Here is a 17,352-nt window from a genome sequence, read left to right as displayed (position 1 = left end):
GAATCCAGTGGCAAAGTGAGCAAGGGACTCACGTCTGAGCATACCCTGCCACACTTATGGCGGCCAAAAGCGGTGCAAAAGGGGGTGGTAATGGACAGAGCATCTGAACCAATCAAACACTCACACTCAGTCAAAAGATCTGGGTTTAATCCATCACCGTTCTTTAGCCCACTCTGCCACTCCAGTTCAGACATGGCTACATGCAAATCAGTCTGACCCTGTGCCTCATGGGAACAGTCCAGCCCGAACTGCCAAGCCATGACTTCCCTGGAACAGAAGCAAGCTTCCGATGACCGGTTTCTGGCATTCTTTGTTCGTCCCAAGTTGGCAGGGTATGCTCAGACGTGAGTCCCTTGCTCACTTTGCCACTGCAGTCAAGCAAGCCCGGCTGAAGATGGCTGTAATGCCAGAAACCGGTCCTGGAAAGCTTGATTCCGGTCCAGGGAAGACATGGCTTGGCAGTTCGGGCTGGACTGTTCCCATGAGGCACAGGGTCAGACTGATTTGCATATGGCCATGTCTGAACTGGGGTGGCAGAGTGAGCTAAAGAACGGTGATGGATTAAACCCAGATCAGTTGACTGGGGTGAGTGTTTGTATTGTCAACGCTTCCTCCATCACCACCTTTGGTTTTTCAGGGATATGATGGCATAACCTAGGCAGGCCAAGTAGCCCTGTGGCATTTGATGCTTATGTGGATATATATCTGCCTGCAATAACGCACAAGATGTATTCCCTTGGAAATGTCAACACAGGCACACTCAGCAGCCTTATTCTTGTGCAGTCAGCTCCCTGGATTTATAAAAAGCACAAAGGCGCACTACACAACGCCTGTCATACAATAGCAGCTCAGCATGACATTTACCAACCCTCTGGCCTTAGAGGGCATTGCTGCTATTTTAATGGCAGAAGAAGTACCTCTGCAGATAAAGCAGCCCTCTGGCATTTAGTATCAGACACTAGGCAAATCTTGTGTGGCATTCAAGCATATTGAGCAGCATGTATGGTGGCACACGTTGGCATACTGTGCAGCCCCCGGGCAAATGATGGCCTCCAGAGCATTTAACTGCATCCTAGCTTACACTGGCAGCATTCAAACACATCCTGGAGATAGCTGGAATCTACACTCAAATACACGCGTTTTAATTTGATCTATCGAACTACTCACTGCCCAACACAAACTCCTGACCTTCTCTCACAGTAATCATCTTGATCTCACCTAAAGTCTCTAATTCACCCTCTCAAAAAAAATTCCACATGACGTTATGCATTCTTTCACCACACATCCATTTCTATGACCCCTCTTTCCTTACACAAAAAGTCCTGACTCACTCCTGAGATACCTAAATATTATACATTATAGTTTGACTTTAGAACGTTATTACACCTCCTAATTCAAATTTAGATGGATGTCTACCATCAGCTCTCATCTCCCACTCCCTACTTTGTCCCTCTACTCCACACCCACAGCCCTGCATCACACAACTTATGCAGATATGGAATCACTCAAGAACATCTTCCGCAAGATGACTCTCAATTTGCTCACCTCTGTCCTTAGCTTAGTTTAATCAGGGGATTACCCACGTCCCATTGCCTCCCTCTGACCTCACCCCCAAAACTATCCAGCACTATTAACCTCTGTAATGTCTCAGTGCCATTATGGGTCATTTCCCTTCAGATAATGACTTTGCTTATGATTCCACTTAAAATTGTATTACTAAGAAGCGCACTGTTCTCAAGGCTTCTACTCCTGTTCCCCGCTTCCTTATATTACCCATGCCTCTTGATGTGACTCTTTCACTCTTACCACCCCTGAAGAACTGATCACTTTACTGTACTCCCCTGACCCTAATTTCCCTTACTGTAACATTTCTTGCACTGTCAAGAGTCCTGTGTTGTCTCACTTTTTCTTCAATCATATTTTTCTTTTAGGAACCTCACTACAAAGCTTACAATCTGCAGTCACCATGTCCGTGCCATAAAAAGGCACCGAGAACCTACTTTCCAAAGTTTCCATGCTCATTAGGAGTGTGCAAAATTCTTACTTTTTTGTTCTAATGTAATTCTCAAATTTTAGAAAAAAATGCTGAAGTCATTGCATAAATATGCAAAATGCAAAACCTGTAGCTAACATCATTTTGTGTGAAATGTGTCGTGGAATCCATTTTGGATGCACGATCACATTTTGTGCTCAAAAGAAGTGCAAAAAAACACAAACAAAACTTTTGCCACAAACATTGTATAATTATGCAACGTAGCATAATAGCATAATTTCAGGAATTTTGCATAACAAGCGTAACACCAATATAACACAAGATTACGCCAGTGTGACCAACATTTTAGCTGGGCCTACTTCTAATTCTCAGGATCCCAAACAACGTTTTTCTCTATAAGCCTGAAAGACCCAGGGATGTATCACAGAAAGAGCCCCGCATTGTGAGCCCCAGGGCACTTTGGTGTTACAGAAGGGGCCGCAGACGCTTGTGCGGTCCCTTCTATAATGATGAGAGGGCTGGCGCACATGTAGGGCCAACTCTATTTCAAGAGGACATTCCCTCATTTGCATGGGGACAAGGTCGCAGGCAAATGAGGGTATCAATTTGCCTCTGTGCCTTATGGACATCGGTGCAGAGGCAAACATAACTTTAGGCGGTACACTGAAAGGCAGCACCTTTGAGGGGAGAAAGCAGGGCCGGACTGGCTATAGCGGGCACCGGGCGTTTCCCCGGTAGGCCGCTAGGGTGGGGGCCAGTTTTGGGCCCCTGGGGGGCCGTTTTTGTTACGGGGGGGGGGGGGGGGCCGTAATGTCGTTCCTCGGTAACAAAATCGTCCGAAACCGGCCTTCGCAAACTGCTCAGCTGCACTCCCCCTGACCCCAGGGGGGGCAGCTGAGCAGTTTGCCAGGGCCGGTTTCTGTTCTCAGTCCGGCCCTTGGAGAAAGGGGTTCCCATGGAACCCCAGACATCCTCTTGCAGGGGGGTGCAGTCACTCGATGCACCCTCCTTCAAGGGGATCTTGAATCTTTCACGGAAATACAGGCAGGTGCCGCCTGCACTGTGACACATGGAGTGACTTTGAAGCAGCCGCTCTGCATTTCATTTGAATGCGCTGCCCACAGGGCAGAGAGAGTTTGCGGCCGCCTTGAGGGCAGCACATTCACCATAACAGGGCGCACTCTGCCTGTTTGCGCCCAGCGCACCTGTTTTAAGGTTTTTCCGTGGTGTTCATCAGCTTCAGTCAACACATCTCTTTTTTGAACCTTTAAAATCCACTTAAATCTGGCTATCACAAATTTCACTCTATGGAAACTGCTCTCACCCATCTGCACAACTTTCTCACTACTTCCCATTACAATAGCCTCTCTTCCATTCTCATGCTTGACCTCTCAGATGTGTTTATCATCATGGACTGCGTCCTACTGAGGAGTGACTTTAAGAAGGGCAGGGCGATGGTCACACATTTTCTCTATGTGTATGAAGTAAGTCTGCCCCGGGTGACAAGAGTTTTGGGGGTGGCAGCCTCACCCCCGCTCATACCTGCGGCCATCGCCGGATGGCAGATGCGCAGGAATCACCAGCAAACACCCCCAAACTCCGCTTTTATATGCAGGCCGCCATGGGGCTGCAAACACAGGGGCCGCCACGGGCGGCCCAAAAGTCTAGCTATGCCACTGAGGAGTCACTTTAAAAATGGTGGCTAAACGGCAAAGTTCACTGCTGTGAAAGGAGCCGTCATGGAAGAATCTCTAAAAATAGAAAGGGAGCCCTCTGCCAGAGGGGTGGTGATCATGACCTCCACCCCGCTTGTGGGACAGCGGCATGCCTGCCAATACCTAGAACAACACAATAGGACCGTAGTGCTTTCTCTTCAATTGGCTACAATGCAAAATGCATTTTTAAAGGTCTCCAATGTTCTCCCCATGCATTTTTAACATACACTGTAAGTAAAACATTTCCTCCTGACTTTCTCACACATTTTTCACAAAAAGTCAAAATTCTTTAACTTAAATAACATATTGTCTATGGAATGAGCATTGGACTCACCTGGAAAGTGCAGCAAGAAAGAAATTGTGATGTCATTGTATTAACGTTATCAATAATAGTTCAAGATGTTACAATTTTGATAATGGTATAGCTTGTGATGTCATGGCTGTACAATACCCCCGTTTTATTTGGTGGACCTTCATCAATGTATATCAACACATCTGGTTTTATATAAATTTGACATGTATGCAATGCAGGTATTTTGTCTTGCGTTTTGTGACAGGATTTCATCTATTTAATATTTTTTTTGCAGATTAAATTCGAGGGCTACAACGAATCTGCCATTGCTGTAAACAAGCAAGGATTTTGCAAAATAAAACACTCACCGCCACACTATTCTCATCGGCATTGGACAAGAAGCCAACCACACTAAGCACTGATAAGGACTCCTTACTTCTGGTTAAATCAGTCCAAAATCGTCAATTACACATCTCTTTATCTTGTACCTTTCAGACAATCTGGCTCCCTGCCTACTTTACTGCCATGGCTTTTAGACAGTCGGCTGTCGTGCCTCCCAAGAAGACGGCCTTGCAACCGACTTAAGTGCTTGCGCAATCCACGACAAATTGCACCAGACTGAACGGAGACCTAATACTACCATAAGTGTTACCATCATTGGTTCAATTGTGTAGGAAACAGTGATATGCATGAGCAAAAAGAATTGTTGGATGCAGGTCGCCAACATGACTCCTTCACAACATGTTTTTCATGATCTTTATGCGAATTGGGGGGCTGCTGATCCAATTACAATCTTTTGTGGAATTGAATTTAGGCTTAAGTCTGAAGAAGGAGCCTGGGTGAGTAATAGGCCTGGACGACATTTTAGTTACATTGGTGTAATTCACGTATTTTCAGGAATTACACATTATGCTTGTTATGCAAAATTCCCGAAATTACACCACTATGCCACTTTGCTTAGAACGCACCATCAATGGTAACAATATACCAGGAAAGTGCCATTCCCAAAAAAAAATGACCAAAAAATGATTGGACCACAGATTTCAAACAACTGTTATCTGAGGTGCTTTGTTTGTTGCACTTTTTTGGTGCAAAATGCATTCTTGTGTCAGAAACACAAAAAAGCGCATTTTGCATTAAAAGACAGCGCTTAATGACAAATTTGCAGTTTACATGAATATGTGGAATTTTAGGTACTTTTGCAGAAGTTTTAGATAATTGCACAAAAAGCAAGTTACGTGAATTTGACACACCCCTACTGAGGACATATTGTAAGGATCAAATGCCAGAGACCCATGTCAGGTTTGAGAGCTGCTAACTGCTGATTCCCTAACTACCAAACAAAAAACCTGGCACGTCAGGCTGGACTGATGATATGGGCAATCATGGCCAGTGCAGGTAAGAGCAGTGGGGGGGGGGGGGAGGGGGCCAGGACGGGTGTGGGAAGTCGACAGATGACAGATTAGGTAAATTAAAATAAAAAAAATAATGAAACCGCTTACTTTGCGTGTGCAAGGTAAGTGTTTCTTGGTTTTTTTTAATTTCCCCTATTCCGGGGCAGATTTAGTGTAATAAAAGTGTAATAAAAAATTGAGCACATTCGCTGGAATATGACCGTATCTGGAAGCTAAGGTAAGTAAAAATGCTGTTAAATGTATGCTGTATGCCTACTTGCGGGTGAGAGTGTGTTTATGTGCACAAGAGTGTGTGTATGTGTTGGTATGTGTAAGCATGTGTGTGTGAGTCATCAAAGTAAAGGTCAAATGGCATGCGATGTCACTTCTCTACCCCTGGCATTTTGGTAAATTGATGTATATGCAGGGGTGCTGGGATAAATGTGTTGGAGGCCAGACATCAGCCATCATTTTCACGTTACCTAACAAAAATCATTTTAGAAAGACAATGCAATTCAGTGACTGCACAAAAAGTGAACAAAACATATTGGCTAGAAATCTTGTTAAATATGGGAAGTGTATTGTTAACATGTATTTTTAAAAAAATGCTACTTAATTTTAAAATCCTCTATACTATTCTGATGTGTTCTGGCAATTGCTTTGCCTACATTTTGAAGTATTTACATACTGTTTACTATCCCTTTGTGGGGCATTGGAGCATTTATCCACATGGGTAGCGTATTGTCTTTGTTTTCGAGCTTATGGGAAGAGTATTGTCTTTGTTTTCGAACTTATGTGGGAAGTGTTCTTATATTGAGCATGTGTAGCCAGAGAGGCTCTGTTTATCTAGTCTTAGGATGCTTAAAGATGTGATGATGAGAGACACAACAGATAGACATGCAGCTAGGGTTAATGTATTGTGTACCAGAATGCGATTGGCTCCACAGGTCTTACTATTATAAGTCTAAACTTTATATGCTAACAATGGCAAATTTGAATTTAGTATGTGTTATCAATTTTCAAGGATGGAAATACAGGGGCTTGGCTTGGGGCAGACAGGATGGTGTGCCCCAAAAAGCCCCTGAGGGCCAGAAAGCCCACAGCATGGCAGGCATGTATGTTTTTTCATAAAATAATGTGGTCGTTCTGGCCCTTCCTAATATCTGCCCCACCATCCCTCCTAAAGCCTTAACAGTTTTTGTGCTCCCCTGTGCATTGATAAATCCAATCCTAATGCAAATAGAGGACCTATGAGTGTTATTTTTACATGTGGGCCAGGAGAGTGTGGCTAACTCCCAATATTGCCCCACTTGCAATGGTGAATGCATATACTTATTGGCCTCAGGTAGGCTGCCACCTGCGGAAACCTACCAAACCCAGACAGTTCTGAAAACTAGACACTCAGGGAAGTTCAGGGTAGTGTGCTTCTTGTGAATGCCACAACATTTTCTAACCAATATTGCTCTGCAAACAGCAAACTTTGACTGAGACCATACACTTTCCTCACATGTCTGTGAGGAAAACTTCTGGAATATGTAGTGAGCTACAAATTTCCTACCATCCAGTATTTCCTCAAGTCTACCGATAACAATGGTACCTCACTTGTGTAGGTGGGCCAAGAGACCTTGAAACAAAACACCCTTAAACACTATGGCTCCCATTAGGATGGCGGGCGGATCGCCGCCTGCCATCCTTGCAGGAATGACCCCCGCCATATTTCATGGCTGGGGGTCCGCGGCGGACGGAAAGACGGTGCGCTGGGGAATGCCTTTCCGTGGCAGTATTGTCGCCACGGAAAGACATGCGGAGTCTACCTGCGGGGGCCCGTTGTGGGCCCCCAGGGACCCCAGGGGTGCGGGGGGTGCACATGGGGGGTACCTATGGTACCCCCAGCATTTCAAAGAACAACGTGGCAGGCACCGTGCGGTGCCTGTTATGTTGTTCTTTGAAATGCACAAAATGTATTCTTAGCATTGCGGCGGCCGGTGCTTTCAGCACTGCCCTCCACAATGTTAAAAATACAGGATGCGCCTGCCACCTAATTTCTCCCACGGGACCCCCGCCCTTATCGTGGGCGGTCCCTTTCAACGATGGGATGGCGGGCGGACAAAGTCCGCCCGTCATCCTAATAGGCCCCTATGTGTAGAGATCAGTGATAGGGGTATCTGCAGGATTTGGGGCAGTCCTCATCCACCATTCATGGAAACCTACCAACCGCAGACATTTTTGAAAACTAGAGAACCATAGGATTCCTGGGTAGTATGCCTTGCATGGCTCCCACAAGGTTTTCTTACCCACAATGCCCTGCAAACCTTAGCCTTTGCCTGAAATTACACATTTTCCTTACATTTCTGTTATGGAAACTTCTGGAATCCACAAAAATCCACGAAATTCCTACCCAGTGATACCACAATTATGCTGATCAAAGCTTTGTGGTACTTGTGTGGCTGGGCCTAGTGCCTGGGACAGAAACTGATCAAACCAAGGTCAATGGAAGTCTTCTTGCAATGGCTCACATTGAACATGGTTTGATCCATTCCTGTTGCAGGCAGTAGTCCCAGCCACACAAGTGGCACAGCGTATTAATCAGAACAAGTGGCATAACACTGAGTGGTAGGAATTTAGTGGATTTCTGTAGGTTCCATATGTTTCCATCACAGATATGTAAGGAAAATGTAATTTCTGGCCACATTTGAGGTTTTCTGAGCCACTGTGTAGGAAAGAAGACATTTTGAATAATGCCCTCTAAAACATAGGCTAATACAGGTTCGTACAAATTTAGAGATGTACAAGGGACCCGTGCTCTTTAACTTCACATGTTGAGCCTATTTCAGAAATAGATAAGTTTCATTGATAACAATTTCCCCACAAACTAGACATAGGATGAGAGCGCAAAAAAAAATGGGCCACTTCTTTGAAAAATACAAAAACTGTGGTAATAAAGTTTTTTTTTTTATTTAGCTGTCCATATTCCTGAAAGCTAGGAAGATGGTGGCTTTTAGCACAGCAGATTGCTATTTGCTACTATTTTGAAGGGAAAAAACAGACACTTTTATCTAGAGCACTTTGTTCCTAATTTTCGTCAAAAACTCAAAATGTTGCTATATTTTGCCTGTTTTCTCAGTTCTCTCCAGAGGAATCCGCAAACACTGAGTACCTTTAGAATCCCCACAATGTTGAAAAAAAGGACACAAATTTGAAGTAGGTCCTTTATGTTGAAAAAAATGTTTGGAGCATTTATCGCAAACTACCCCTAGTAGCCAAAAGGGGCTATTTGGGGAAGGGGGAGGGGAGGCCTAGCAGTTAGGTAATAATAATAACAAAAACAATAACAATAATAATAATAACAACAATAGCAATAATAATGATAAAAATGTGTTATCTACTGCTGTAATTTACAAGTGTTACTTTTGCACAATTTAAATGTACTTCTATGTGCAACAAGTACTAGGAAGAGAAAAGCACATCCTTTTTATCCCATTTTTTCCAATCTTTAACACATTCTCTGTGTATAATTGAACAGTATCAGCTCCATCCCAATACCAATGTAATAAAATCAAACACGATCAACAATACTTTTTTAATGTTAATACAGCAGTTGCTAGGGGGAATGAAGTGCCACTTTTTGCACTTTGACTATCCTGGGACTGCACTTTCAATAGCCTTCTATGTCCTACTGATCAGCTGTTAGAAGGGCAGGGAGTGGGAGCTACATAAAGTAAAAGAAGGACCATCTCAAAATAGAGAAAACAGAGCGTGAAACATATGCATCTCGGTTGATGGTTGTATAATTAAGTGAGTCGTAGAGATATTAAAAAGGAATGAAAGCCAATAAATAACCTTTAAAAAAATAAACAAAACTGATTTTGCGTACTATGTACAAATTATAGCATGAAAAAAACACATTGATTGTGCCTCAGTCAAAGATCAATATTTCACATTTAAACATTGATTTTTTTTTTAATCAACGTCTTATGTACATATCAAAAACTGTGTAAAATCAGCTTGCTCCATATTCCACCCTGGTAAAAATGCCATTTGATCCATTCCATATCAGACAAGCAGGCAAAATGTGTGGCAATTAATTTGCATTGGTATCGCCTTAGCACATCATTTCTATGGTGAGGCCCATGCAATGAAGCATACTAGCTTAAATTCCTTCACACTGTTTATGTATTTGCATGTAACCAACAAGCTATACATTAGTAATTGTAGGTGCGTACTTATACAACAGTTTATATGGATGTCAGGCAAACTGTGTTCTCTTAATTCCTCTACCTCCCTCACAGACTGTCCTATTCTCCCAGAATCCTTCACTGGTTCATAATGTTGTTAAGCCTTTGTCATTGCATCACAGTTTTCCCGCACTATAAAATGCAATGCTTAATCCTCCTCCAAACATGGATTAAAATCTTTTCTAAGGTGCATCTTTTTCTTGAACGTATATTTGTACATTCCCAAATGTGCAAAAGCCTTTCCATTCATCTTAGAGAGTAAAATGATTTGCTAACATGCAAATAGAATAAAATCCGCCCCTTGTTCAATCTGTGTATGGAGCAAATTTTGTTTATAAAAATCCATATAATGCATTCCACAAGTGGACTAGAAACATTGACAGAAGACAGCTTCTATCAATCACTTTTGATGATCTTGGGAAGTGCACATTGCTACAGCCATTTTTATTACGGAATCAAGATGATCAAAACTCAGGGTTTATTTGATTGAATGCTGCCCAATCAGAATTGCATTAATGTATCAGCAATTCTGAATGGCCACATTTTCAACCATCCAGAATAGAGCTTTGTGTTAGAGCCATTCTAATTGGTCCTTGAGAGCAAATCTGAATAGCTCTAGCACAGACCGCCCATGTTTTTTTTGGTCGAGCCTACTAGACAGCCCATGTGCCATCTGTGGGGAGTCAATGTGGTTTACAAAGAACACAGTGGGTCTTGGTGCCCATCCATTACTTACCATTTGTTGGCTTTCTTTGTCACTCATTTCCCTGTTTCTTTTTTGTGTCCCAGCTTGTCAATCTTGTGTTTATCCCTCTTACCCTCTTATGGAGCATTGTCTCTTTACAATCTTTTTGATTGGTTCTGGCATCACTGCCTCCCATGCTTGCTATTCAAGCACTTATTTTTTCTCCTACATGGAGCACTCCATTAGAGTGTTTGTGTTTTCTAGCCTTCTTCCTCATGTATGATTCTCCGCCTGCACACCATGTTGCTCCCTGTTCTCGGACTGCTTCTTTCCACCCCCTCCCTCTTGCGCTCACACTTGTGCTTCTCCCAAATGCTTCCCCCTACCTCTGTGTAGCTATCCCCCAACTCCATGTTGCTTTCATCCTCCCTCATTGCTTTCATGCCCCTTACAAATATCCAACCCATTGCTTTCACTTCCCCTCCAATGCTGGTTCGGAGTTGTATCTGTAACTAAAAAGAAAAGAAAAATGTGCCTGCATTATTTTGTAGGTTTGCGCATTGTGATGAACGCGCTTACAAAATGATGCTATAGCCTACATCACGAATGCTGTGCAGTGTGGCTAAAACCCATTGTAAAACCTGTCAAAAGTGAGAACTTTTGGCTTTGCCAGTGCTTGTTGTATAGGTTAATTGTCTTGCAGTACTCTAGAATGACTCCCGCTGTTCCTTGGTTTATATCTGTCCACAGTAAGTTTAAATTCCATAGAGGGTGGATTCGTCATGGGAGTCTCTTCTATCTGAAAAAAAATGACCAGAATTCATCCAACAGCCATATCTTTCTATATGTTCATCTATCTGTATGTTGTAGAGATGAATACATTTTTTTAACTAAATAGAATCGTACATTACTTTTCGAGATCACCAGTCCCTTCTTCAAATGGGACAGATTTTACACGTAGAGAAAGCGCCCTTACAGTCAGTGGTGTAGATTTGGTCATTAAGAATGGGGGAGGGTGCACATTAGATTTCCTGACAATCATGCGGGCAAATAATGTTTAAATATATTATAGGACAAGCAGGTTGCATGAGAGGGCCTTAAGGGGCAGTGGAAAGGAGAGCAATGCAGATTGGTAGGAGTGCTAAGTGAGAGAAACACAATATGTTGTAATTAAACATTTTTTGGAACTTTTAAAACTGAAATGAGATAGTGTGCAAGCAAAAATCTAAAGCGAAATGTGACAGATACCTCCCTACACTAGGGGTGGGCGGAATTTGCGTAGTCGCGCTACGCAAAGCTCCGTGAAACGGTAAAAAATCTCTGCGAGTACGCAAAAGTTCCGCAAACATGCTGAATTGCTTGTTCCTCCTGTTGGCAATGCTTTTTTCCTGTTCTCGAACTCTGTTTGTGTGCTCGGGGAAAAATATCTTGCAAATACGCATTTTGAAAGCGCGAACAAGCAAAATATTCCACAAAACCGCGGAACACGGAATTTTCGGCAATTCCGCGTTCTCCGCAGAACGCGAAATTACACAAATTCCCCGAGAGGAACAGAATTTGCCCCCCAGGCCTACCCTACACCCAACTGCAAGCACCTGTACCCAACAATTCTTCAGAAAATACATTTATTAGGGGGTGTGTAACAACCCAGACACCCACCTGAAACTATGCCCCTGAATGCAGTCTTGCCTTTTCTACTCTCCTTTCTGAAAATTAAACTTTTACTATGATAGAGTAGGGCGCGCCGCTATCTTTTATTGCATGATAGCGTAGGTGTGTGGTCGCCATGTTGGATATGCCGGTGCCTGGTGCAGCATACTGAGATGCCAATGTGCCGATTCAAATCACAATAACAACACCGCTTTCTGTATGCCCTTTGATACACCCGTAGGTGCCGATAACACAACTGCGTTTAATTGTAGGTGCTTTAGAAACACAAATCATGTACATTCCGCTCTTAGCAGACTCTTGACCCAAAAATATGAGAAAACAATCTCTGAAGAAACTGACATTAATTATTCACGTTTGTGCTTTCATAACCGCAGGAAAAGGAAGCCGTTTCAGCTATGCTATCCCTGGTTCTCGACTTTATGTACATTATGTACAGTATAAACTATTCAATACCATAGATTGAGTAACGGCCACATCTGTGATATACACTCACTCTATTTGCAATGTATTATTAATTAAAATATATTTTTTTATCTGGTTTGTAGAAGTGCTGGGTGAAATTCCAGACTTAGCCAACGAACTTGTCAGGCATAAGCTGGTAAACTCTGCACTGTACTGGGTTTGCAAAATGTAGTGAGTTTTGCAACTTTGCTTTGTGGACAATGGCACCATAAAAATTGAACATGCTTTGCAAGACAATATATTGTTTTACGAGTGATTTTCTTCCAAAACGTCCTGGTGTTTTGCAGAATTTATCTCCCGTAAAAATACTTTTAGCAGAAGTTTTGTCCAGACTTTGTTTTTTTTTTAATTTGCGATGTTTAGGAAGCTCGTAAAATATATATATTTTTAATTTTGTGACTTCGCACACCATTTTACATTTGGTTTCCAGCTCTGTATTTGTTTTGTTTATGTATGGTATTTTTGCTTTCTATTCTCCTTCCAGTCCTATAAATGTTTCGAAATTCCAAGTGTTGTAGACGTTTCAGTTTCTGTGGAAGCAGTCACACCTGCCAGCTCTGACTGAGTTCAGCGAACAGCCGGCCAGGTGCAGTTCACTCCTACCTTTGGAATGAGCCACCATTAGACCGCAGTTCAAACAAATAACCGCATACTCATAAAATGTTTTTATCAAACAAAACTCCCAGTGCAAACGTTTAATTTGGAATCAAACCACACTAGGACGATGGCTGCGTCATTGATGCCAGGCAGTCTTACACAGCTAGTGATAACAACCCCTACTCTGTGCCCGCTCTGTGACCACATGGTTTGTCTCGCTAGAGCTTTTCGAGCTACACATTCTTCCACTATCCAACTCTAGGGCCACGTGCGGCTCTTCCTCTCTGCTCTGATTTTTCTCTCTCATGTTTTACTCACTCTTTTTCTACTGGTCTTTCTAACTCATTGAGTTTGTTCCTAAGTCTCTCCATCTCGTTTTTCATCTGCCGTTCTTGGTATCTTCACCCGGGATACTGATTCTGTTCAGGGGCAGCCTTAGGCATGAGCAAGCTATGCACCTGCATAGGGCCACCAAACCCCAAGGGCCACCACGCCAATATATATCCTTAATATAATAATCCTCTGAGGATGGATACATATTTGCGTGGCGGCCCCTGGCAGGGATTTGGCGGCCTCCGGCTCTGTTCCACTTCCAAACACCCTGACCCCCCCCCCCCCCTCTTCACTGACCTCCGTGTTCCGCCCCGCCCGGACATCCTCTTCCGGGGCCCCCTACCTACGCTCCCTGCCCAGGGCCGCCATGAGCCCCTGTTCTGTTTAATCTCTATTCTTTCCCTGTGGTGCTCTCAGATGCACTTGGGCGCTTTTGGTCATCTTTTTCCCCACTGTTCTCTGCCACACGCTCTTCGCATTCTTTAGTCTACACATATCTGGCACTCCCTTTTAAGCTCTGCTTTTTGACTCCTCTCTCTGAGGGCTCGATTCACAAAGGTAAAGTTAGACCAAAAGTCTAAGTTTAGACCTGATGTCTAACTTTAGACCTGACGTCTGACTTAGACCAAAAGTCTAACTTTACTACTTTTCAGTATTCACAAAGGTAAGTTACTACAAGTAACTTTACTACTAGTAATTTTACTAGTAGTAACTTTACTGCTAGTACGTTTACTAGTAGTAAACTTACTAGGAGTAACTAACCTTTGTAAATACCAAAAAGTACTGAAGTTAGACTTTTGGTCTATGTTAGACCTTAAGTCTAAACTTGGATTTCAGGTCAAAACTTAGACTTTTGGTCTAATTTATTTGTGAATCGGGCCCAAAATACATTACACTCCACTCCCCCTCGTTCCTTGAGATTTCTTCAGATACCAATTTCTCACTTTCTGACACCTCTCACTCTGATTCTGAAATGCCACTGTTTCTTATGTCTTTTTATTCTATACTTTCTCTGACACTCTAACGTGCCACTCTATCTAAGGGTATCTGTCACTGGTCTCTTTGATTTTTCAGCTCTGCTCTCTAAGAGCATGATTCACGAAAGTACTTATGTGTAGTGATGTTACGAGTGCAGAGTCTCCGCACTCATGACTTTACTTCACAGAAGTACCTTCATGAATCGGGAACTCAGTCTCTTTTAGACTGAACTCTCGCTGACTCTCTGAAAGTCCGCTCTCAACTTCATCTCTTTTGGAACCTCTTACGCTTTCGGAAAAGTCACTCTCTCTGACTCTCTTAGACTGCTCTCTCGTTGACTCTTTAAGATCACACTACTGTAAATCTCTTATACTCTTTTATCTCTGCTCGTTTTCCTAAATCTCTTAAGGGGTATTCTCAAGGAAGTGGCGGTGAGAGGCATTAGCCTCCATGGCTTAGCGCCTCTCACCGCCACTTCGGAAACACAAGGCTGCACCCTATTCTCAAAAATGTGGTGCAGTCTGGCATTTCCCCCTGCAATGGTGCTAAGTTTCACGATTTAGCGCCAACGCAGACATCCTTGCACCAGAGTGCAAGGGTGTCTGTGTGCAGGGGAGGGTTATTCAGAAAGGTGCCCCTTCCTGCACATGAACATTGCTGAAATACCATTTTGTTTTTTCCATGCATGTTGCACAAGACAGCACACATGGGAAAAGCAAAAACCAGGAGAAATATAGCATTTCTCCTCATTTAGCCTAGTTAAGACCAGGATTTTTCTGGTCTTATGTGTGGCGCTGCCACCTATTATCGCTGCCCTTGATTATAGGTGGCAGCGTCAATCACAATGGGGGTTGTGGTGGAACGCCCACCGCAACACCGACTGCACGCCCCATTCACGCTAAATTTAGCGTGGAATGGGCTTTATTCTCAAGGCAGCGTTAACCCACTTAACGTGGCTTAAAGCCATGTTAAGTGGGTTAACGATGCCTTGAGAAAAAGGCGCTGACCCTATCGCCATGGGAACGTCAGAAAACGTTCCTGTGGCGATAGGGCCTTAAGAATATGCCCCTTAGTCTTATATCAGTATTTATTAAACTATGGTCTCTCTGGCTCTTTTATATTCTGCTCTCGCTCCCTTTCTGGCACTTTCCACTCTCTGATTCTTAAACTCTACCATCCCTAACTCTTGTAGTCTATACTTTTGCTGATTCCCTTACACGCTGAACTCTCTGAAAGTAGTTCATAGTCTTCCCTCTGTGTATCTGGTCTTTGACTCTTCAACTCTCTCTCTCCCTTATTTTTCTTAGAATGAACTATGAGAATGTGCTCTCTTCTATTTGACTCTCTCTGGCCCTTTTCACTCTCGTAGACATCACTCTCTGGTTCTCTCATTGACTCACTTAAGCTAACTCTCTTTGAATCTCCCCATTATCAGACTTTCTTCGATTTTTCCTCTCTTACTCTTATGAACTAAATTTACTCCAACTCCCTTAGATTGTGCTCTCTGTGACTTTCTTAGTTGTTCCTGTTATTTCTCATACACTGTTTTTTTTCTTTTCTTTATAGGCAATGCTTTCTGCAAATCTTGGACCCCGCTAGCTCTGACTTTTTTAGTCATCACTCTTTATGGTTCTCCAAAACTCTGCTCTCTCTAAAAATCCCTCGTAGATTGTGTATTGGCATTTTATATAGCGCACTACTTACCCGTAGGGTCCCAAGGTGCTTCGACCGCTGCGAAACCCTTCCTGGCTTCCCTGAGAGATGGTCCCTTTATGGGTATCTCCAGGGTGCGACCAGGCATCCCCGGCGGTCTGGTGGGGCCGTTAGTGAAGATGAGGCAAGCTAATGCCCAGAGTTGCCGAGTGTGATCGCTGATCAGAGTGGGCACCGAGGCGAGAGAATTATCGAGTCCGCTGACCCTGGTCCAGAAACCTGCCGCGCCGGGAATCGAACCCTGGTCCCGGGCCGTCCTCTGCTCTCGGGTCTGCCGCCTCTAACCAGTGAGCCACACTACTTCACAGATTGAGTCTGTTTCAGTTCACTATTACCCTTCAAATGCTCAGTCTCTAGCTTTCTTACATTGGGGCTGTCTCTGTCCCATGACCCTGCTCACTCTAGTTTTCTTTCTCTGCCCCCCCTTTACTCTCTAATTCCCTCACACTCTTTGTATGGTATTGTACATTTCCATTGATACACGACTATATGTGTGACCTTCTTTTATATTGTCAGTGATTTCAGGGCAGTCTATCAATGGATTTCATATTTTTCCGTGCTATTACAAATGAATGAATGTTAACAGTTACACAGAGCATTAGTTCGGAGTTAACAAGGCGCAGTTCACCCTGTCCATCATGGCATGAGTATCTTTATGAAAATCCCCCGCTAGAAGTGTGCGGAAAACCCCCCCGCGTAATTTACTTTTGCGTAATTACGCAAAAACACTGGGAAATTTACAGGGAATTACATAAAATGAAAATCTGGAACCAAGCTCTATATTTTGGTGAAAAATGCGTCCTTGTGTGTATTTTGAAGCGAAGATGCATTTTGCACGAAAGAAAAGCAAACAAAAACGTGTTATAAACAGTTGCTGGTGTTCTGTTTATCCTCATTATTCCCATATTCACGCAATAGGATTTTTATCCAAAAAAGCATGCCGTGGCGTATTTGCGTAATTTTGTGTAATGCGAAATGCCAGAAATTACATGAGGTTACATCAACATAATGAACATTTCACCTGGCCATAACCCTCTTCACTCTATTTTTTGTGAACACTAAACCCTTGCTTGATGATGTATTTATTAATATATCAGTTTTCTAGCGTGCTACATGTAGCAGAGGCCATTCCTGAGCATGGCCAAAAAAGTGTGATAAAACTATGATAGTAGTACAATTGAAGAAACGACAATTGTGTAGTGCACTCTGCAACACACATTGTTTCTTGGCACTATGTAGCAACAGGTAGTATCACCCATCTCAGTGCACGTTATCGCTCTTGCA

General features: G+C 43.2%; 1 protein-coding gene across 2 annotated transcripts in view; it reads right to left on the bottom strand.

Moving 5' to 3' along the window:
* The window catches only part of NR5A2 (nuclear receptor subfamily 5 group A member 2), a 356,855-nt gene that overhangs the window by 337,962 nt on the left and 1,541 nt on the right, over positions 1-17,352 (bottom strand). The window lies entirely within an intron of this gene.

This window comes from Lissotriton vulgaris, chromosome 1_1 (assembly GCF_964263255.1).
Source record: "Lissotriton vulgaris chromosome 1_1, aLisVul1.2, whole genome shotgun sequence".
Taxonomy (NCBI): domain Eukaryota; kingdom Metazoa; phylum Chordata; class Amphibia; order Caudata; family Salamandridae; genus Lissotriton; species Lissotriton vulgaris.
This window is presented reverse-complemented; position numbering and strand designations above follow the sequence as displayed.